General features: G+C 38.2%; 1 protein-coding gene and 1 long non-coding RNA gene across 13 annotated transcripts in view; one reads left to right on the forward strand and one right to left on the reverse strand.

Annotated features, from left to right (window-relative positions):
• Positions 1-23,110, reverse strand: part of Scgdelta (sarcoglycan delta) — a 294,591-nt gene that overhangs the window by 32,217 nt on the left and 239,264 nt on the right. The gene's annotated exons all lie outside the window — the stretch shown is intronic.
• Positions 1-23,110, forward strand: part of LOC145962758 (uncharacterized) — a 107,572-nt gene that overhangs the window by 27,149 nt on the left and 57,313 nt on the right. For 7 of the 10 annotated variants that reach the window (XR_014435947.1, XR_014435949.1, XR_014435945.1 and 4 more), the window contains one exon: positions 2,417-2,458. The exons of the other annotated variants lie outside the window; for them this stretch is intronic. This is a non-coding gene — a long non-coding RNA (uncharacterized LOC145962758). The remainder of the gene's footprint in view (positions 1-2,416; positions 2,459-23,110) is intronic. 10 annotated transcript variants of the gene reach the window in all.

Here is a 23,110-nt window from a genome sequence, read left to right on the forward strand (position 1 = left end):
ATTTGTAGATACTTTAAAAAAATTGGCGAGGAAAATACGCGCGAGAAACGGAGCAAAAGCTATTGATCCATGAACGGCACGTTTCTACGGATCCGAGGAAATCAGTTTAGAGACCGGAAGGGAACCGCTTTGATCGCGTTACCGGCTCGATCTCACGGATTATAGTCGATCTCTTTCTTCCTCTTTTCGCTTTTTATCTCCGTCCTTTACTTTGTACGGTCTTCTTTTCGCCAAACTCGATATTTCGACTTCAACCCTAACCTGGCTCAAGGGAAACTCTTAGCTTGACTTACATGGGAAAGAGATTCGCTATAAATCTTCAATTTGATTCGATTCCTTGTACAATGAAAATTAGCATGCTTGATTTTTTCACATTTAATAAACGTAAAAATAATTATAATTATTTGTACGTTTATAAAAATAATTATGGTATATGAAACGTATTTATAGCATACAAAATTTTGGAAAATTTTGATGAGAGAGGTGAAAATTTATCGGGACGTGTTAATATATATTATATGCTATTTTTTATTATCGTGATTAAAATAAATCGCGATAATAAAATTTTGTCGACAAGTTGCAGATCAAATTTTCGATCTATGCTATATATTTCTTACGATGGGGAACACTCGCGAAATCCCACTGTACGTCGTTTGTCTCTAGCATTTGACAAACGAAAGGCAACATGTCTCTAGGCGCGGAGGTAGCGAGATATCTCCGCTGACTTTTGCCTTTGGTGTCGTTGACATTTCCCATTGGGCTGGCGGCCTGGCATTTCTAACCCGAGACCGCAAAGGAGCATCTTCGAACGAACGCCTGCCCGCGTTACGACATTCACTTTATATATGCGCGAATATATGTCGCTATTTGATATCTACCGAAACGCCCGCGTTCGAGATATGCATATCGAAATAAAGTAGATGCTCTGCCTCGTAGCGAAATATTTTAATATTATTCTATTTCTTTTTACAGAGTTTTGCAGAGTTGCTCTTTCGATTAATTGTCTCCATCGGTGGAAATAAACGATGCGATAGCATTGCAATACCAAACACATAAAAAGCGTTTGTGCGATTGTGTTCACAGTTTAGACGATATCAATTTATTTTTCAGTTTATCCGGAAATTCTTGTGTTAAATGTATTTTCAATTAAAATATCTCTAGAACTGGAGAGACTCGTAAAAAAATTTAATAACACTTCTCTCATATTATTTTAATGTAAGCTTTTGATTACGATTCAAATAAAAGTTCGAATAAAATTAATGCAATTATTTTTGAGATTTAGTTCACAAAAGAAATAATTTCTTCGTTTTAGATATATTTTTCCAGACTCACATATATACATTTACACCTATGTATGCACAAAATGATTTTGTCGATATTATACTTGAGCGAGCAGGCAGTAACTTTGTATATGTCATTTTTTTATTATTGTAGATATGACGGGTACTAGACCAAATGCAATCATTCCCTATTATTATAATTAAAAATTAACAATTCGTAAACGTATTAAAACGGTGACTACTCATTGAAAAAGATTTTTTCCGATTTATTCATGTGTAAAGTTAGAATATTGCATTTATTTTGTATAATTTATATATATAATTTATTTTTAATTTTTTATTAAAAAAGTATTTTGTAACGATAAAGCAAATTGACCGCACATTGTTCATTTTTTATAATCAATGAATATCATATTGCATTCCTTTATCATCGAAACCCGGCCATTGGTACACCTTGATGTTGGTAAGAGGACTTAGTACCTGGAAGGTTTATCCTGAAAGGGAAGCTAAATACCCTAAAACACACATATTACATTGCCACAAATCGGTACTACTAATAAATTCAAATTCTCATATGTGGCGCATTTGCATGTAGTAGCGCAATAGTGTGTTTACAGTATACCGCGAATAGCTCATTGCGTCTTATATCTGGAAATATACAAAGTATCGCGCGTCCGAGTTCGGAAGTGCTATAAAAAGTGTCGCGCATTCGAGTTTGGGAGTGCCGTAAAAAAATGTCGCGCATTTGTTCTTATTGTGTCACATAATGAACTATATCCAAACTATTTTCGCGAATAAATGCAACAATCTATAACAAAGAGACGAGAAGGAGACTTAGGAAGCAGGCGATGATGGAATAACATTAGGGTGAATTAATTTATTTAATTGATTTATTTATATAGTATTTTTATTAATTCATCGCGCATCTAGATCCGTTTATGTAAATGATTTAAAACAAGAATCAGGAAAAAAATTTCATATATATCTGATAAAAAGCATACATAAAAAATGATTTATTCGAAATTTATTTGAAAGTTATACAATTATTTTATTAAATATCTACTTACATTATTATATATATCAAATAATAATTATACAATGTGCTATAATTTGGATTTTATATTTGTATGTTGCAGATCAATGTAGCAACTTAACATAATTAACTCCGCTGTCGTCCAGTGAGTGAAAAACTTTTATATATATAAATTTTTTATTAACAATCTTCATTTATTTTGCAGAAGTTTGTAGAAGTTTGAATTTGTATTTGATGCGTGTGTTTTTGTAAACACTCTCAAAAACAATTTTCAATAATTTTCTTAAAAAATCTATTTTAGTGAAAATATATGAAAACAAAACGAATAATAATATTGAATCATCGATTTAAGCAAAAATGCAAACTTTGCATCTTCTGCAAAAACGTTACGAGATAGTAAAATTTGTTAAAAATAAGAGATAGTAAAATTTGTTAAAATTAAAAAAAAAACTCATGAATTTAAGATTTCGAGAGTACTGCGTTTTGCACTCTTATTACATGTAATATTGACAACTAATATACTTCGCGAAAATTGTGTCCATTGTTTTATCATCGATATAAACTTAAATTCCTTCAAAATGCGGAAATAAAAATCCCGATTCTCAATGTACGGGTCGACCTCGTTTCCGCTGCACGTTTTCTTCAGTACACCAAAATACGTGGAATGGAAAAACAGTAGAATATTTTTCATGCTACATGTCGATCAGAATAGACATTTGTATTCAAGCCGAGCTCGCAATATATATTTCCAAAATATTACTTCAAAGGCGAGATATTGTTTCTTGCATACATCGCGGTTATAACGTAAATATCAATCATAGCTTTATTGTTTGCGATCCTACACGAAATGATGACAATTAAGACATTTCCGAAAAATATCTCGTATGTAACTTGCATTCGTGTTTATTCGTATCGTAAACGATATCTGAGCAAATCTAATGAACAATATATCGTATGTTGTCAGTTGCGAAACTACTCGATAAATGCATAAAGTTAAGAATATTACGTTACGTACAATATATGCATTCCTAATACGAACATAATGATAATAATTAAACTTTAATACGGCTTTGTGTAACTGACGCAATGAATCCCGAATCGTCATAGAACCGTATATCAAAAACGTAGCCGCATGTCGGAATGCGTAATGCAGTACGTCATCAGATAAGTTGATATTTCCGAACCCTTAAAATTTCAATCAGCTCCAATTCACAATATTAAATTCAGATGCAGAGTAATATTTAATCGTTTCTGCTATTCTTTGGAAACGCAAACTTGTTTCCAAAGAATAGCAGAAACGATTAAAAATATTATATAGCTATGACAATATACGTAAAAGAAAAAGAGAGAGAGAGAGAGAGAGAGAGAAAGAGAGAGAGCAATTATCTATTAAAGAAATAAAATAAATATTCTCTGGATTTTTAATTTGTACCAACAAAGAAAGCATTATTTAGTTAGAACTTTATTCATATTAAAAGTATTCACATATTAAATATTCACATTAATATTCATATATTAAATATTTATATTAATGTTTATATTAAAATGCGGTTAAGTAATCGTTGATCGTTTACAAAAATAAAAATATTACGTTATTCGATAAATTAATCGGATCCCGACGATATAGTCAACGATTGAGAAACATTCCCGCATGTATGATGCACATCGTTGGTTTTCCTCGCGCGGACGCGTTTTATTAATTTTCCCACGTTAAAATTTATACCTTTAATCATGGTTTTCGATCATCCTGACCCGCCGCTGTAACATCGCGGACGGTTTCGCTGAATTATTTCTCGGAAGAATCATATTTCTTTCCGCATACGTTGCATTTCAATTGGCCTGTCTTGTATTCGCTTTACCTCTTCGAAACTTCCGCGGTTTTCATCGCGCATTTTATTATGGCGCATCGCATTCTATCTCGTCGGGTATTAAAACAATACCTTCTTCCGTCTCTCTTTGTAACGACTCTCACCGCAACCGTAATACAACTTTTCCGTGAAAAAAGGCGCGTGAATATATAATACGCATTTTAAGCAAATATCACCTATAGTAAGATACACAGGTAGAGATTCGGTTATAATTAAACGTTTTAAGATTTTTAATTAATTAATTATTCCACAAAAAAATATTAGAAAAATATCATGCGTATATTTTGGGAGCTTCCATCTTATAATTTGTATCACAAGTTATCCAAGAGAGTGCTAATTTTCCTCATTTTCCCGATGAAACGTGTTCTATGTAACGGCTTGCTCGCAAGTTCCTGTGGGAGCTCTTAACGAAAGGAAGACTAAAACTAGCGGCAAGATAGAGAAAGTGAAACGAAAGATCTCAGGTCGATATGCGTGGGATGTTCTATAACCTAAGATCATCCCACATCGCAAAAAATCTTTTTTTTTTTTATTCTTGCGTTGTGTATGCATGGAGGAATAAAATTTCTGTACAAATGAATGATGACGCGTACATCAATCCGATCATGCATATCCTTTGATATATATCAATTAAGTATCGTATACCTGAGTAAAACGATTTTGAATTCCACGGAAAAAAAAGCGGTCGAGTTTTTCAAGATGTTCAGAATTTCCATTCTAAGGGATACACTACTTTCCACCGGATAAACGGACTCATTTGTTTCCTTTATAACGCTTCTTGCAACCGTGAAAAATGCGTCGGGCCCGCGAGATATAAATTATTCGTTTATCTATGTTGTTCGCTAAATTCTTTGCCTCTAATTAACGGCATCAAATTTTTTTGCGAAATTGCGCGCACCGAAATGAAAACAAGCTTTCACATCTTAGTAAGCTTTTAATTACAGTAATAATATCTGTTAGAGAGAGAGAGAAAGAGAGAGAGAGAGAGAGAGAGAGAGAGAGAGAATTATCACATTTAAATATGCGTTTATAATCTTGCAGTTCCTCGAACACAGTGCAGTCGTCCATTATATATGAATTGAAGGCGGTAAAAAAGGAACTTAAGTTTTTTTATAGATATAACGGAATAAGTTGCCATTTTTTTATTTTTTGACTAGCTTGATCTCGTGGCTATTGGGTTGCGCGTGTTATCACTCCGTAAAGTCCACGCAAATCCCGGCGTAGCCGTCAACACGCCGTCTTGTACCCCGAAGTCAGCGTTGCGGTCGTCCCCCTCGGACGAGGGTTGAATTTATAACGAGCGCTGCCGAATTTATGAGATGGTCTTTTCTCGAACGGGGTGCGAGCCAACGAAGTGCGAAGAGCGGAGGGATGCGGAAGGGAGGGGGGACAGCGAGAGTTACCGTCAGTGCGGTGAAAAGTTGGAACGGGAGAGGGCAGGGTAGAATAGGTGCAAATGTAGACTCTAATCCGAGCCCGCGGTGAGCCATCGACAGGAAGATTTATCTCGACGAGGTCGACGGTGCCGACCACACACATCCCACATACCCACATTCTACTCCACCGCTCTCTCTCTCTCTCTTTCCCTCGCACACGCTCCTCCTGCCACTTTTTCGCGAAAATCCCTCCGCTTGACGTTTCGCCCGAGTTCAGACCGGGGAATTAAATTCGGCCGCGAGGCGGTTAGCAATATTTTATGTTCCAGTTCCGCCACCCTATGGCTGCGGAGGACCGTGTTCCACCCCCTCGCGCAGCGTCCGGCGATCCTCACCACGTGCGATCCCGCCGTGTAGTTTGCGCGCCAAAACCGAAAAGCGAGCAAATGAACGTCTCTCTAAAATTTTATCGTTTCGTTTACTTTCCAATTGCATTCTTTCCGTGGGCGTATAATAATAATATTAAGGCGACTTTTTATATATCACGTGCAATAATATAGAAGATAGAAATAGAAGCAAATTGCATATCATGGAAGTAATAAGAGCAATAATGTTGCGTATGAACCTAACTTTTATGAATAAAACGATTGGTAAAAATTAATATAATTAATTAAAAATTAGGCGTAACAAGAGATGAGGTAACGTAATTTAAAAGAGAAAAAAGTATATGTTTATGTGGCAATTAAATTATTTAATAATGAAATAGGAAAAGCGTTGGATTGATCATTGAAATGTCATGGTAGCAAGCGGAATGTAATTCCAGAAAATTAGAGAACACAAAGCGTTCAAATAATGACAATAATGATATCAATGTAATAACATCAATAGCAGTAATAACATGTTATGGATGTATAATATATGTGCCAAGTATTTCCCCCCGGCTAAAAAGCAAACAGAGAGAAATAGGAATGTCAATAAAATATGATCCGAGAGAATCTCGACCATCTCTATTGGTCACTCTATAGATGCAACCTCTAGTACTCTTCGCGGAAAATCGAGTCGATACGATATTAATTCTTGCGCAAAACTGACCCGAAAATGACAATCCCTTCAACACGGTCGCGCATGTCACACGCATACTCACACATGTATCTCGTTGCCTCGCTCTCGCCTTCTGGGCAAACTAATCGAATGAATAAAATAGCGGATGTTAACGAACAATTCGGGTCCCTCTCGGCCGCGGCGCGAAACTTCCCTAATGGAATTGCGTTTGCTCGTAAAGGAAATGTTCAATATATGACCAGCAGTCCTTTTTAATGCGCCACTCACATTCGAAAAAGTACGTCAAACGGTTCCATGAAATTGACCGCGACGAATATTTGAGAATCGTACGTCATATTCGTATTTTTGCGATTCTTTTTAAGATGCAAATTTTTCCTCTCTAAATGAAATGTATTAATGAATACGGGTTTTTTTCACTAAATATATTTTCTCTAAGAGCCATCAAGTAACAGTGAAAAAGTACATTACTAGATATTACATCGCAAATTTTCTTGCATTATATGCGGTGGAATTAGAGCGAGATAATACGAGCGAAACAGCAATTAAGGAGCCAAGAATTGTAGGTAGGAAGTGGAAATATGAGCGCGTCTTTTTTACTTCCCCGCATGAACGTTCCCGTCTTTTCTTTGCGGAACGAATTTAAATCCAGATTTACGAGGGAAGCAAATATTAATAGGGGCTCAGCGTCAAGACCGACATTAATTAAACTGATATGAAAGAAAGCATACTTATTTTACTTCTCGCGCGCGATGTAGACGCAAACAGACATACGCCGCTTACGTAGACAGAGATCGTCGAACGAGTGATCGTTTTAAGTACCTAAGTTGAGTGTTTACACGGAAATGGCGGAAATTTTCGACGCGCATCGCGAGGCTAGTCAGCGGACCTCTAATAACGCTTGATTAATTTCGTAAGAGCTTACGCTCGCGTCCAGCAAAGTTAGGCTAAACGGATTGGCGTCCGGCTCGGCGTGGCAGGCCCTGAAATGCACAATGCGTGTACAATGCCAGCGTGCTAACGCGTCGTGGACTGACGGATAATGTGATTCGCACTGCAAGTTGGAGAGGTCAGTCTACCAACTCGACACGTCACCGTTGAGTAGCCCACTTCTGACTCTCCGTCAGAATAATCCTCGTGGCAAGATACGCTCCCCGAAACTACGATTACGTATCACTAGGAGTTACGGATAGCGCGGTTAAATTTGGAGGTCTGCTAGCTGTAATTCGACTTCAATATTATTCACATCCGAACTAATGCCCGGCTATTTCGTTACATTGAAATAATAATCTGCTGCGATTTCAGCGCATCAAATGTCCGAAATGTCATAAATGAAATGAGAAATTAGAAAATGATGTAACATGCGATAATGTTGCTCCACTTTGAGATAATCGTAGCTAAATAAAATATGAGAATAACTAACATTTGATACCTTTTTATTAATTTTCTATAAAAAACGTCAGCTTGGAAATAATAAACGTCAATATGTCATCTCCTCGCATAGTCCAACTGAAAAAAAGAACCCAAAAGCCATCTCGTTCCGCATCGAGCGTGCGGTCTTTCGGCCACTTGTTCAAAACGATTTATCTTTTGAAGAAAGCGTCGTCGGATTCGTCGCAGGACTAAACTTTCCCGAGCAAGGTCAAAGGTCGGATCTGTCGGGTGGCTCTGGGGTGAACGAGCAGCGTGGGTCGGAGACAGCCGGCATTAAAGAGAGAGAGAAAGAGAAAGAGAGAGGCAGAAGGAAGCAAAGCGACATCCGAGACGGAACTCAAACATTGGTGTATCCTCTGACTCTCCCTCTTCCTTTCTATGCCACCCATCTAAACCCCCGCTACCTGTATACACACACTTAGGTACACATTTGCGCGGGCGCATCGCCCGCAAAGTCAAACCGTGCTGTGGTGCCGTTTCTGTGTGCCGTCACCGAGCTTATATTATCCAGTTACCCGTGAGGCTTACAAGCCAAACAAACGTATAAACGGTGGTCGGATTCCGTGGCCTTCGAACCTGTCTCCGCACCTCTTCTGCTTCCCTCGCTATCTTTCGTTCTATACATGCCGCTCCGCTTTATGAACTGCTCGTCTTTCTTCCCCGTTTTCATCGTGTAATGTATACAATGCAGCTTTCTCCCGTGATAGATCGTATATTGCGTAATATCTATTTATATCAATTTGCTTCGTATTTTTTGTATTCTTTATAGCGCGCTGTGTACAAGATTTAAATTAATTACATTTTTCTACAATATTTTTATAAAAGATTCGTGGGATGCGAATGCAATTCAAGTAAAATATAAACAATATGAAATAAATAATATAAACAAATAAGATATAAATGTATAACATATCAATAATATAACATATAATAATATAAATAACATAAAATTTTTTATAATGGTTTAAATCTCCAAGTTAAAATCCAGATTCAGATGTTCGCTTCTTCTCAAATATTAAAATTTAAATCTAGATAGTTCAGATATCTGGATTTGCGTAATCGAATAATTCGATGCATCGGTTACCTAGATATCGGAATATCAGTAAAGTACATCGTATTTGCATTTTACACCCTCTAATCTTTACTTTTTTTTTTAAATAATCTTCATATTTGTATTGGACATATCAATTTTCTCAGTTTGTCTCTCTCAGATACATTTGACATTCAATTCGAATCGATCGGAGCAATCCGCGGATGATTTTACCACTCGGTATGCCGAGCTCTCGCCCCGCCAGTAACGACGACTATTCTCGAATCGGTGGCTCTGAGCGTGCCCGGCAGCAATCTTATCGTGGAGTTATCAGCTGTCTGCCATAACTGTCGATCCCTTTCTCCACCAACTCGTCGCACGCGCGAGTATCGAATCTTCGCATCGGGACGATTAGGCTGAACGCGATGACCCGCGTACCTCGAATTACGATCCGGAGTAACGCCTGCGAATGGTTTAGTTGAGACGAAGGACCGCGCTCGTCTGGAATCCCGAGACAGGGCCCTATTCTACCGAGAAAGCTCGTCCGACCCTACAAGGATAATCCACCGTTGTACGTTGGCTCGCCTACGAGCGCGAGTTTTAGGTCCGGGTTAGCTGCCGCGGAACTTCCGTAATGCGTTAATCCGGCGGGCACGTATCCGCGCTTGAGATAAGGTTCGTATAACCGGGACGATTCTCTCGTCCGGGGATACCGTGTAGAGTCCTCCGTGTAGACGTCGTTCCCTTGTCGCGCCGCCGGCACCTCCTCCTACGTGACTTTGTCGACCCTGTCTCGGGAACTACCTGCGATTTCGAGCTGCTCTCGCGATACCGCTCGTAGATTGCGGGCCCGAATTTTACGCCGTGGTATTCCAGAAATCGGCTTATCTACTGCAGCTCGCCTTTACACAGTGCCAATCGTAATATTACTAGGGTAAAATAATAGGGTGGAATATAATTACGAGCACACACGCTCTAAGGTAAATTTCTCTTGCAAAATTAAATGAATCTCACGTTGTAGATGTTATGAGAATTTTGTGAGAATATTTACATATTTATTATTTGTTTGAGAAGAAATTTTAAATAGTGTGAATAATGTCTTTCATACATATATAAATGATATATAAAAAATATATATATATATATATATATATATATATATATATATCTTTATATTTTATTTATAATTAAACATTTTATTTTTTTATCTCTCCGTATTCGATAAAATTTTTCAATAAATGTATCGTCAACTCGAAACAATTTCCTGAAAAAAGCCCTTTCATACATGGATGATACAAATGAATATAGGAATAAAAATCATTTTAATGAAAATTTATTTTTTATAGTTGCACTCATAAAACCAATCGTAGAACAACAATTTATTTATAATTTTTAATCCGTTGAGTATAAAGGATTAAAATATAGATTGAAAAAGTATAGTATTTTATTCTTTTCATGCAACAAAATTAAATGACTGAATATTACTTTTCTCTAAATAAAAATCGAGGAAATAAATTGGAAAAGAAGAACGACTCTATAAGATCAAATTAAATACCAATATGGTGATTTAAGTTTGGCGTATGAATATAATAGATGTTGTTCGGAAGCATATATGCAATTCATAGCATTTTAATTCGACATAAGCGGCGAATAAGGATTATTTTGTCATTCGCTAATACCTGTTAGGCAGCCACTAGCGATAGCAATTATTGAGGTTCGATAAATAAATACGAGGCTTGTGTATGTGGGATTCGTGAACCGAACCTTTCCCCCTTCAGCTACCGTAAAATCCCTCGAAACGATAAATTATGCAGTCGCGCTACTTGCGAGGAAACCAGACAGAAACCGTCGAGAACCACTACGACAAGCGTCGCCGTGGTCCGTCCCCGTTTTATCTCGTTTGCTTTTTTGCGTCTCCTCCTTTGCAAGCGTTCAACGTATGTCTCCGGACACGAATGCACGTGTACGACCGTAGAAAAACGTAACGGGCGCGGTATTGTATTGGTGTGGCCATTGCAACGACAGATTATACGCAACGCACCCCGGCTGAGTTTCGATGTAAAGCACGTTCGGCACGAAGAATATGTAAACAATGCTAATAAAACGTTATTTATTGCGCGCGCAGTGCCGGGCTTATTTTATCATTGTTTTTTATGCAATTTATTTATCCCGTTTATATCTCGCATTTCTTTTTTTTCTTTATTTTTTACGCGCGCGTTAAAGCGCGATGTATCCTTGGTTTTTCCGTTCCTGGGCTCAACTGCGTTATCTCCCCGACTCGATCGCGATAGAATCAAATCTGGCGAGGGTATTTGATAGAAATAACACGAAATGGTACAATTCTTGTTCCGTGCGAAGTCAGAAAATGATGCACCTGCCAGCGAAATATTTTCTGTACTAAATTATTCGCTGCTTTCACAGAAATTTATCAGTTTTCACTACTCGCTCCGGAACTGTCAGTATATCCAAACGACGCACATTTCCGAAATAGCGGCGCAAACTTGAACTACTCGGTATCGAATCTAAAGCTGTCTGGGAATTTGCAGGTCGGTAGCTGCCTGTATCTTGTCTCTCTTTCTCACTCTCTCTCTCTCTCTCTCTCTCTCTCTCTCTCTCTCTCTCTCTCTCTCATTAGCCCAAGTAATAAGACAAAGCGTTTCGGTGCGCGTCGCGAGGACTTGTCACAGGACGATACAGTATGATGTTGTTTTCGCAGGCATGAGAGACAAAGAATGAAGAGAGAGCAAGGGAGAACAGCTCGACATACCCGAGAAAATGCGAGAAACGCGCGAGGGGATGATGGTGTATAAAACCGACAGAGCGGGTTAACTTGGCTAGGTGAGCAGTTTGGTTCCGAGCGGGATTCGACCTAAACTTTGTTTGTCACCGCCATCCCGTTGTCCCTTCACGCTATCTCGTCACTCCGACCACCCGTTTCGCTCTTTCCCTCCTTCCTCCGTCTCTCACCTTCGTCGGCAAAGCCTTAACCCTCGTTCCAGTCTCGCGCGGAGCGGTGATTCCATTATCCTGCTGAGAGAGGCGATGTACCCCCGTAGAATACGAAGAGTTTCGAGATAACTGACGTTACGCGTACGCATAACACGCGCGCGTACACGCATACACACTTTAACTTTAACCCGTTCGCTCAGTCATCTCTCTCGTTTGACAGCGGTAAAGGATGTTAAACTGTTTTCTCTCGTATAATGTATCCTCCTTGTTTCCACATCTTGCGCATGATAATCCTGTTTTAGTCTTCACTCGTTTTCCCAACCTTCTGGAATGCGGTAGTTTCGCGATAGTAAGACGGTCCTCGGATTGGTTTTGTCGCTAATTAATCGCGTCACGCAAACATTGCAGAACTTTGCCGCTCGGGAGAGATCTCATTAAAAGCTTTCGTTTCAATGAAAGCTTTCTGGAGCATTTCGATTTTGCTCCAAAGTACGCGTGGCAGTTCCTCGGAGTATCTCTACTATTTGCGGCACATATTCGTATTGTCGAATTATATTTAAAAATTTATTTTTATAAGAATAAATTAGGATAAGTTAGTTTCAGAAATTTTAAATTTCGATATTACATATTTAATTCAATGAGAACATGAATAATTATTTCAAGATGAATAATTTATTCAAGAAATGATGCTTCCAAAACGTGTGACATAAACTTAAAAGATAAAGATTGGTCGTTTAAACTGGCAGTTTTCATGATTTAAATAAATCATTAATCAATAAATTTAATTATCAATTAATATTAAAATAAATTTTCGTATTAATTGATAATTAAATTTATTGATTAATGATTTATTTAACGAATACAATACTTGCCCAATTCTTATAAGATCTTCAATTACATCTGAAACAGCCCGCGATAAATGGAATTTATCTTTAACGAGAATGCGATAGCGGCGAAAATTAACCAATCTCACGCATAAAGGACGCAAGGTATAATACACAATGATGGCAAGAGTGGCGGTTCGAGATAGGGCCAAAATTACTCCGGAGGACAAAATTTTCGTTCTTCTCTGTTTTCTTTTTTTTCTTTATCTCGATGAAACGAGTAACGCGGGATAGAAAGCTTGTACAGTATGTAGCTCTTATAGCTGAGGAGGGATCCCTCAAACGGAGGAGCCAGGGCAAAGCCGATATACGACGTTTCAATTTTCGCCCTCGTCCAGCTTTTTCAATCCTTACCATCCCGCCGGCGGAAGCTCCTACGGTTTTCAGAGTAAAAACTAATATTCCCGCCTTGGAAACTTTCTAAAGCCACTCCGTGTTCGTCGTGGACGACAACGACGACAACGATGGCGACGACGACGACGACGACGACGACGATGATGATGAGGACGCTAGTAAGTGATAGCATCAAGTGTACACAGCGTGGCCAGTAACACGATCGAGGAAATCGAACCTATTAAATTTGCTATTAAACCCCGCATCCTTAACTACAGAGCTTATCTTGCTAATAAGTAAACTACGCGGCTAAAATCGAGAAAGTTCTTACGAAGATAACGATTTCGAATCAATGCTATTTCAAAATTAATAATGTTTCCCCTTCAAGGCATTATATATGTTAATTATAGTTAAATGCAATTACAACTATTTCTATCACAATATTCCATTGTAATAAATAAATTTGGAAATAGAGAAACAAGCTTATACCTCTATTCACTTTATCATCATATTAGCTCGATTCATTCGATGCTGTTTAGAAAGATTTACATTACATTACATTCGCGCTGTGCGTCCTGTTTATATGTAATAAATGAACGAGCGCCAATTGAATGATTAATTACGAATATGCACGCAAATGTTGACGAGAGAGCGATGATAGTTTGAAATATACATTATAATTGTTAATATCGTAAATATAAATGCGGGAGAAAATAATTTCATGAAATCAAGCAAATTTTAGTGAGAGAAAAAATTAAAGAACCGCCATATTTTAACCGATATATATTTATACATATATGTATAAAAAAAAGTGCGAGATGGCTTCGATTTCAGCAGGTGAGCGGGCGTCTATTTAACGGCGAATACCTTCGAATCGTGTTTGCGGATTGTGCCAGAGGGCAACTTCCGGTCGGGCAATTCGTTAGAGACTTGTCCGTGCGACTTACAATGAGAAACCATGACAATGAGCGTGCAGAAATGGAACCAGAACGACGGATGTGGAGAAGGAAGCCGGATTCTCCGACGATAACGACGCGCGCGGCGAGTTCTCCGTCTGGAAATTCAGCCTGAAAACGTTTCCTCGAACGGGCTCCGCGACACCAAATTCACCGATTGGTGGAAAAAGGCCGAGGAGGAAGCTTTGTCGGTCGGATTTCAGTCAGGGACGAGGAGCGTCGTCGAAGTTCATCTCGCAATATAAACGCTATATAACTTCCGGCCGCTTTTCTGCTCGTACGGCTTGAAAATATCTCGCGGTAAATGAAACGGACAAATTCCCCGGAACGGTATATTCGCCTTCCCCTTGTATTTTCCAAGGAAGGTAGTCATCGGTACCTCCTGATTCGCCATTATCCGAAAGGGGTCGAAGAAAGAAAGAGAAAGAGAGAAAGAGAGAAAAAGAAGGAAGGGGTCGTTTTCTGTCGCGCGAACAAAGCCGATGCGGTTCGCTCTACGTTCGACAGTTTCGAGAAACGATTCTTACCCCCGGGGTCGTGCATTCAATCACTATCCTCCTTTCTGCGCGGTGTCGTTTTAAGTTTGCCCCATTCCACATCCGTCGTCACAGAAACATTCCTCCGCTTTACGCTCGTGACCGCTCTTCGTCTTGATCTGAGTTTCCACTTCGGGGATGGGAGATACTAATGTTATTTGTCTAGTCGCAGGTGCATTCAGCACACGCGAATTTTTTTCCCACATTGTATATACTGCAACGTTGCAGCTCCACTGCTCCACTGATAGCGTTCCTTATCCGTCATGAAGAACGTTCGAGTTTCGCGAAATAATCCGTGTAATTAATGAGAAACGCGACCGCGCTAAAATATCCAGATGGTTTTTCTTTGTTATTCCAACTTTTAATTATATATATCTCTGTGTCTCTTTTAAAAATTGTAGTTATATATTTATTGTAATTATTCAAAATTATAATTATATATTTATTGTAATTATTTTAAAAGAAATTAAAAAAAAATAAGATTCTTCAGATCCTTCAGCAAGTTAGACTGTTTCAATACAAAGGACATGCAAGGGATAGGAAATGAAAAATTTCTTTGAAGGTTATTCGCCATCTTGATGGGATTCGATGGGGAAGGCGATTAGTTGAATTTATACTGATAGATTAGCTGGATTAAACAACCAACTACCTCTGTTTGCCATTTCGGAACATTTACAATAAACAATCATCGCGATATCACGATAAATGAACATAACGTCGATTATCGTATTGTCGAGTATTTGTAGACAGGCCAATAAATGCTTAATATTCGTGCACGGTGATACTAAAATACAAGCCGCGGCACCTGCCTCGTTGTTGTGTATCAATGCACAGCGATATACACAGCGTTTAGTTCAACATTGTTTGTAAATGTACGCCGAGCGCGCTTTTAGCAGCGCGTACGCGTGACAGCCGATGTACAATTCAATTAACGCAATTTCCGCTCAACGAGTGGGCAAAGACGTATCAGTGTTTCGCGCTGCAGGGAAAGCGCGTTTCATATCGACAGTGTCAATAAACTCGCCATCGCTCGATAAAAAAGATATTTTATGCGAGAGGTTAATCCACGCGATTGGTGATGACATTTAGCATGCGTGGCTTTTCACGATCAAACGAATTGGCAGATTTATAAATTCTAATATATCCATAGCGTTGCGTTTAGATCATTATTGTACAAGCTCCTCTATTACACCGTATCGGTTTATTCTTATCCAGCAGAAATTTTCAGCATTAAATTACTTTATTGCTATTTGCAGTTGAAAATATCCCAGAGAGACTCATTTGTCTTCCGGAAATAAGAGCGTTCGTCTTTTCGAAAAAGCACCTCGAACCTTGAGCAAAACCAAGATTGCGACCGCGAGGTCGCGCGGTAAAGCGCAAGAACGATTAAAATGCGACGTCGACGACGCCCCGGGCATCGGAATCACTGATTGCGGGGTCTTGAGGCCCGATCCCCAACCCCCTTTTCCCTCCTACCGTATTCCTTTCTCCTCGGCGATAACAGCAAACGGGATAGAAAAAGTTCCACAAAGCGCAACAGCTCATCATGTTTTCCCTTTGCGATGGTGCAGGGTAAAAGAGGGGCTTTTGTATTAGTAAGAGAACGCGCACGTACGCGTGCCTGTAACGTAAAAGAGGCTCAGGTATTTATTTAATAAAATGCGCGTTGAGAGAGAAGGATGAGCAATGCCAGAGGGTAGATGGGTGGACGAAGAGAGCGGTTTAAGAGCGTATGGAAAGTAAAGAAAGACGGTTAGTGGCCAGACAGCCGTCGCCGCCGCCGCCGCCAAAGAAATTCTCCGCACTTTGTGAATCTTGCGAGCCTCGGTCGCGCTCTTATCCGACTACTCAACCTTGGCGTGTTTGCCTTTAAATGATAGCGTCCTCTGTGCTCGTCGTCGATTTTTTGTGAATTTCTTTGGGGTAAAAGCTTCGTACGCTGTTAAATCGCGAAATCTCCCTCTTTTGCGTGTGAGCTGCCAAAATTTTTCAAATTCTCGAGGATACCTCAAGGTATTCGTGATCACAGCGAAAATATCACGCGAGTAAACGCGTAAAAAGTGACCTCGCACGTTGCGACGAGAATAATTTCAGTTGTGGCGGGTGAATTCTTTCGATGTCGGCACGAATCATCCCCGGATGTTATTAATTACAAATTTAATGCGCCATAATATTTTGTTTCTAGCGGATTACTTGTGACTGCGGTATCTATTTGGCATATTAATACAACAAATAATTACGCTAGTTAACTTTTATATTTATAAATATGCGCTGTTTAATCAGTTTGTCTATTACAGGAGCCCATTGTTCGCAACGCGCAATGTAATTAACACATTCGCGCGAGCGGACATGTAATTTCGCATTCGTTTTACGCAATAAAATGTAATCCAATTTAATGAAAACGAAGTCGCGAGCCATACGTAATAATTTTGTCATCGTGTTGCCGGCATTCCCTAGCATAATTCAGTAGATCAGCGTGTCATCATAAATTCAGCGTACGAATTTTGTTATCACCCGCGACAATACTACGCTATTTAAAATTTATTAGGCCATGTCGGCATTCGCGCTTTCTCAAATGTAACTCTGTCGCGTTCGATATTATTTTCAGGGAGAAAATACAAGCAGGAAAGAGACGGCGGCTAAAAAATCGCATGGATTTGCCGAGGAATTTCATTAACTCCGATTCGCGCGTACTTAAGTATCAACCTTCTCTCTTCCACAAAATACCGATCCTAAAATTGTCGTTGATGAGCACTTCGTAAGATTACCGAATCGGCACAGTGCGTGGTAATAACGAACTTCCATTTAATACACAGATCCCTCGTTTAATTCGATTCAATCGTCGCATCGACCAAATGGCGAATAGGCGAATTGCTGCCACAGGAATTTCCAATGGCAACTTGCCAGTCGTACGCTACATAATGCTAAAAGTTGCAAATAAATAATCTTTTAATACGCGCGTCAAACGTCCGTTCATAATATAAATATATTTAGATCTCCCTGATAAAAGCACTGCTAAATTTTAAAAGTTGCATCTATACTTAATAATCTTTTAGGATTTTTATTTACATGGAACTCGAAAATTATATCAGTAATGTACTCTAAATATAAAGATTTAAATATTGCAAGAAGGCAGAAAAATATATTAATTCCACATTATAATTTATATATCTCATTAATTTATTCTTTACATTAATTGTCTCCATAGAAACAAAATAGGTTTTGTTATTTTTATTTGCTCGATTTGATAGAACATATAATATTCTGAACATCGCTTTTTTTACTTTATTATTCAGCCCAGTTGACTTGATCTCATCTTTGTGATGAGAATTTCACGGATGATGTTTTGCCGCGACAGTTGAATTAATTTGTGACTGTTAATTCGATAGTGATTTCACGGGGCTGAGTAATTCGGAGTCGGGACGAGAAAAGATGCGGAAGAGCACGCTTTGACGGTATCTGATACACCATTAACCTTCCGAAGAATTAATAAATTTATACACGCCACTAATCACCGACTCGCGCTCGATGAGGAAATAAAATTTTGTGCAATTTGGTATTTGGGAAGACAATGGCGGGATTCGAGAGCATGGAAAATGCGATAAAATCAGATGCGCGGTATAAAATATTTTTATTTAGCACAGAAAAATATCTATGTATACAGCGTGTCTCAAATATCACGTAATTTTGTTCCATATTGTAGATAGAACTAAAAAACTATGTATTTTATTACGAATATAATAGTATTTTTAATTATATCAAATTTTTTACATAATCTAAAATGTATTTTGAGCAAAAAAAACGTACAAATTATATGACATATTTTTGCAAAAGAAAAATTTTACATATTTAATTAGATAGGACAAGAATTATATATTTATTATAAAGTTTATACAAACGGGCGTATCATCACTAAACCCATTTTCATTCATACATTTAGTTAGTATGCGCGGGTAAAATATTTATAAATATTTTTGGGTATTGTGCAAAACAAATATTACATTTAGGGATCAAAAAAATAAAAAATAAATAAAACAAAAAAAGAAAAAATTATTTGTTGAAGCTTGTATTTTTTATTACAATGCATGATTCCAGATTTAGTTATAATTTCAGCAAATAAATGATCGAGAATAAATCAGATGAATAAAAAATACGAGATTTCTCTCTTTGGATAATTAATATTCAAATTACACTAGATACAAATTGGATTAGATTTATGGAATTCTAACATCAAGATATCTATCAGTTACTACAATATGGCTAGCACATCGTAGTATTATTTAGTTTGTGGTTTATTTAGTCAGAAAGTTTAGTGAATGCATGTTAGGCACAAATGCAAGTTCGCATACTGTGACGAAACGCGGAGAAAAAGGGGAGAAGAAAAAAAAACAAAGAAGCATAAGGACAGAAGAAAGTGTAGGTGCGATGTATAGGTCATGCACCGCACCTGCGATGCTGAGACTGACGTATCAGTATACCGCAACTACGAACTTTATCTCTTTTCTCTCGGCTCTTTTCCTGTGCTTTGCGGCATACGGAAGCACCATCAGTATCGACGCCATCAGCCAGCCAGCTAGCTAGCCAGCCAACAGCAACAGTAGCAACAGCGGCAACAACCGGCTATACCATATCTCAGATCGCGCGTCTTCTTCTCTAACCAGGTAGCGATGGCGAAAAGAAGGGGGTAGAAAGAAGAAGAAGAAGAGCGGACGAGAGGAAGAGCAAGCAAAATCCCGCGGGAATAGGGAATGCGAAATGTACCGACGTATACCCGTCCTCGTTCTTCGGAGATTTTAAAAGTTTCACTGCAAGATACCAGTCCGGTATCCATCTTGCGCCATCCATCGCTCGCCGCTACTTTCTTCTCACCTCCCAAACACGACGGATAGGTCCCTATATTGATATTAAAGGCTGCGCCAAAATGACTCGACAAAGTTTTCGTGTGTGCATTTCACTTACAAATATTAATTCAACAAAACAATCTAGAAAATACAAATTTTAGAATTTTATTGTCAATCTTTGCTGCAATTATTACAATAATAGGAATGAAGGGCATTTTTATTCCGCTGCAATAAAATTGATGAAATCGAACTTAGTACAATTATTAGTGCCTAATTAAATTTACGAACACTTTAACTGAGAAGAATCTATTGAGATAACTCTTTCTCAAATAAAAAATATATAACATTGGTCTGTAATTTATTTAATCAGGAAGGTAATTGAATGTTAGATATTCAATTATCACTTCCTGATTAATTAAATTACGGACAATGTTATGTGGTTTTTTATTTAAGAATAATTATCACAAATATAGAGAATCCTTTTAAGTAAAATGTTTCTAAATTTAATTAGACATTAATAATTAATTGTACTAGAAGACACAAATAAAATATCTAGCGAAATGGAATTGATAAAAAAATTATTATTCTTCTTTTCTTAATGGACTTTACATTAATGATATTATAATATTTTTTTATCATAGAATGTGAGGTAACACATGTAATCTGACACCAGAAATGAAGGTAGAGAAACTTCTTTATCCTTAATCATCCGTTCTCTGACTTGCCTTTTCAAGTATTACACTCTCATCTTCCACTTTATTCACTCCTTTCATTCATTACTATTTCCGTGAAAAAATACGCTCGCAATTTTTTCTCGGGCACGTTTCTCGCTTAAACTCTCTCCAAGAAGGATAAAGTCCTAAAATGCTATTTGTCTCGAGTTTATGGCTATCTTGGTTATTGCGGTAGTATCAACATCATTGCTCGATAGCTCCCATTTGAACGCATGGCGTCAAAACACCAGAGCTTAAGCCGACAAAAGCTTGTTATATTCTTCAGAAAAATACTTCTTTCTGGGAATAAATACACAGAAATAAATACATGGCTTTCTGGGAATAAATATACAGGAATAAATATATGGCTCGATTAAATTTTTTCACGCAATATTTATTCTTAATATAATATATTCCAAAAATACATAAGTTAAAAAATTTATTTAAAAAAATATGGTATATATAAGACTTGAAATATATACATACCACATATATAAAATAATGATAATAAAAGAATAGAATATAAAGTAGAAATTTTTATGAAAATGAAATCTTTTTATGGTAAATTTTCGCGACTCCAAATATACGTCTTTTAATGCGACATATTTTCTATCCAGATAAAATATCAGCTTGTGACACGAAACGGCATCTACTTATGCAAATGTCAATTCCACTTCGTAAACATAATGAGTGGCATCGGCGTTTAAGCGCGTCCCAGCCGGCAACAAAGTTTCGCATTGTCAGTATTTCAGCTGCTATACGAGCTCGTCCCGTGACAGCTCGTCTGCTGTACAATATCGTTACACACGGTGCCGCGAACCAAACCGAAAGCGTTCATAAGTTCACGCGTCGCAGCATCACGCGTGTCGCTTCGTGCGCTCGGAAGCCGAATGTCAAATAAACACCAATTACTATTCGCGTTTGCGAAACTATTTCGCGTGCGAAACGACGCGCGCACGATTCAATTTCGATCCTGAGTATTTATCTCTGACCATCGTCCGCGCTTACGGAAAAAAAAAAAAAAAAAAAATGCCGCGCGTGGGCAATAGTGGACGAGCATAAATGAAAGTATGTACATACCGTTGCTACGAATAGTTTTTTAATGCGCGATAAAATAAAGTGCGTAAAATATCCGCGGATATTAAACGCCGCGGATGTTTGAGCGTCTTGTAGCGTCAATATTTAAACGCCAGCGTTATGAATTTATAGGCGCTAAATGTTAATAATATATGCAGTGTAAATATGTTTAATTTTGAAAAATTGTAGCTTTAGATAATTAAAAGAGATACGATTCTAATAATAAAAAATAACGAAAATAGGAAAATAGGGGTTATAAGTCTTAAATCCACAAGACTAAGTAATATATGTCTGACTATAGTCAATGTTTACTACTGATAATAAAAGATGCAATCAAATCAAAAAGCGACTAAAGAGAAGCGACGAAATCTTAACAATAAGCAAGAAAATTCTTAACAATAAAATAAGCGACGAGTTCTCGCAAAGATGTTAATGCAGTAATAAGTGTATAAATGGAGGCAAACGCAAGGAGTACATAAGGAACAGCCAAGGTTATCTTTCGGATATAAACTCAACCTTGCTGGTCGTATTCCCATGGAAATCACGCGTTATGCGGATCGTTGTACACGTGTATAATGCACATCGCGTGAACGATGTGTGCATACACGAAGGGCACTCCACGGACAAGGTACCTAATGTCCCGAGATGATAATGCGCACCCTCGGGAGCCTTTTCGTCTCTCGTCCTTTCGTATCAGTGGCGCAAGCGACCCTTTATTGCGTCGTGAATACATCTATGGTTTGCGATTGCTCGCATTAGAGATGATTGCGGAGAAGAGGATCAAATGTAATCTGGTAATTTTCCTTGCGTAATCTATATAATAGAATTTTGTTCATATAGTAATTAGAATGATTAGATAATTCTGCAGTATCTCGTGGCAATTTGAACGATAGATAGTGCCGCTTTAAGGTGCAATTGTGTACCGTACGTCTCTGTCGAGCAAAGTCAAGTCTACGTATGAAAGACCGTAGATAAAGGATGTGTAATGAGGCGGCTGTCCGTCTGGACCAAAATGAGATTTTAGCTAGAAGCATTGTAGTATAAGCCTGGCCAGAGTGCTGTCTGATATATTAATTTACCTTTGCAAGTTAGCGTTTATCATGTGGCGATCTTTGTTCTTCTCAATTTCGCATTTCTAGTCTATAATGCATTAAAATAATCAGTGATTTACATAATATATCCTAAGTGTATTAAACATAAAGGACCAGCACATATTTTTTTAATATTTAATAATATTTAATCGTCATTAGAAGTACATAATTTAATATAAAATAAAAAATGTTATAAGAAATTCGATACAAATTCCAAATATCGGTGCACTCTTAAGCTGGAAACTCGGTTTACGTCGCATAAATCATCCTCCAAGCAGGCAATCGAAAGTCGAGCGACTCGACAAATCACGGAGCACGTCGAGGACGAGTGTTAACATCCAATTCCCAGGACGTCCTCATCCTATCCAGCCTCCTCGTACGCGTCGCATTCGGGGATCGTGGCGAACACGCGTTTGAGAAGTACGACTCGAGATGGGAGCCGATGTGCGGAATATCTATTCCGGGGAATATAAACGATCGTGTCTCGATAGGGACGAGGAATAAATCTAACGGAGCCTGTTCTTCCCGGCAATGATCCCGTGCATCTTGCATCCTACCCTCCTCTCCCCCCCCCCTCCCCCTTCCCTTTGGATACGGCTGCACCATCGGCAGTGTCGCGATCCTATTCCATTTATTTTACTTCCACTTTC

The sequence above is a fragment of the Camponotus vicinus genome, unplaced genomic scaffold, assembly GCF_025532165.1.
Source record: "Camponotus vicinus isolate PSW18456_S1 unplaced genomic scaffold, iyCamVici1.0 SCAF_1, whole genome shotgun sequence".
NCBI lineage: Eukaryota > Metazoa > Arthropoda > Insecta > Hymenoptera > Formicidae > Camponotus > Camponotus vicinus.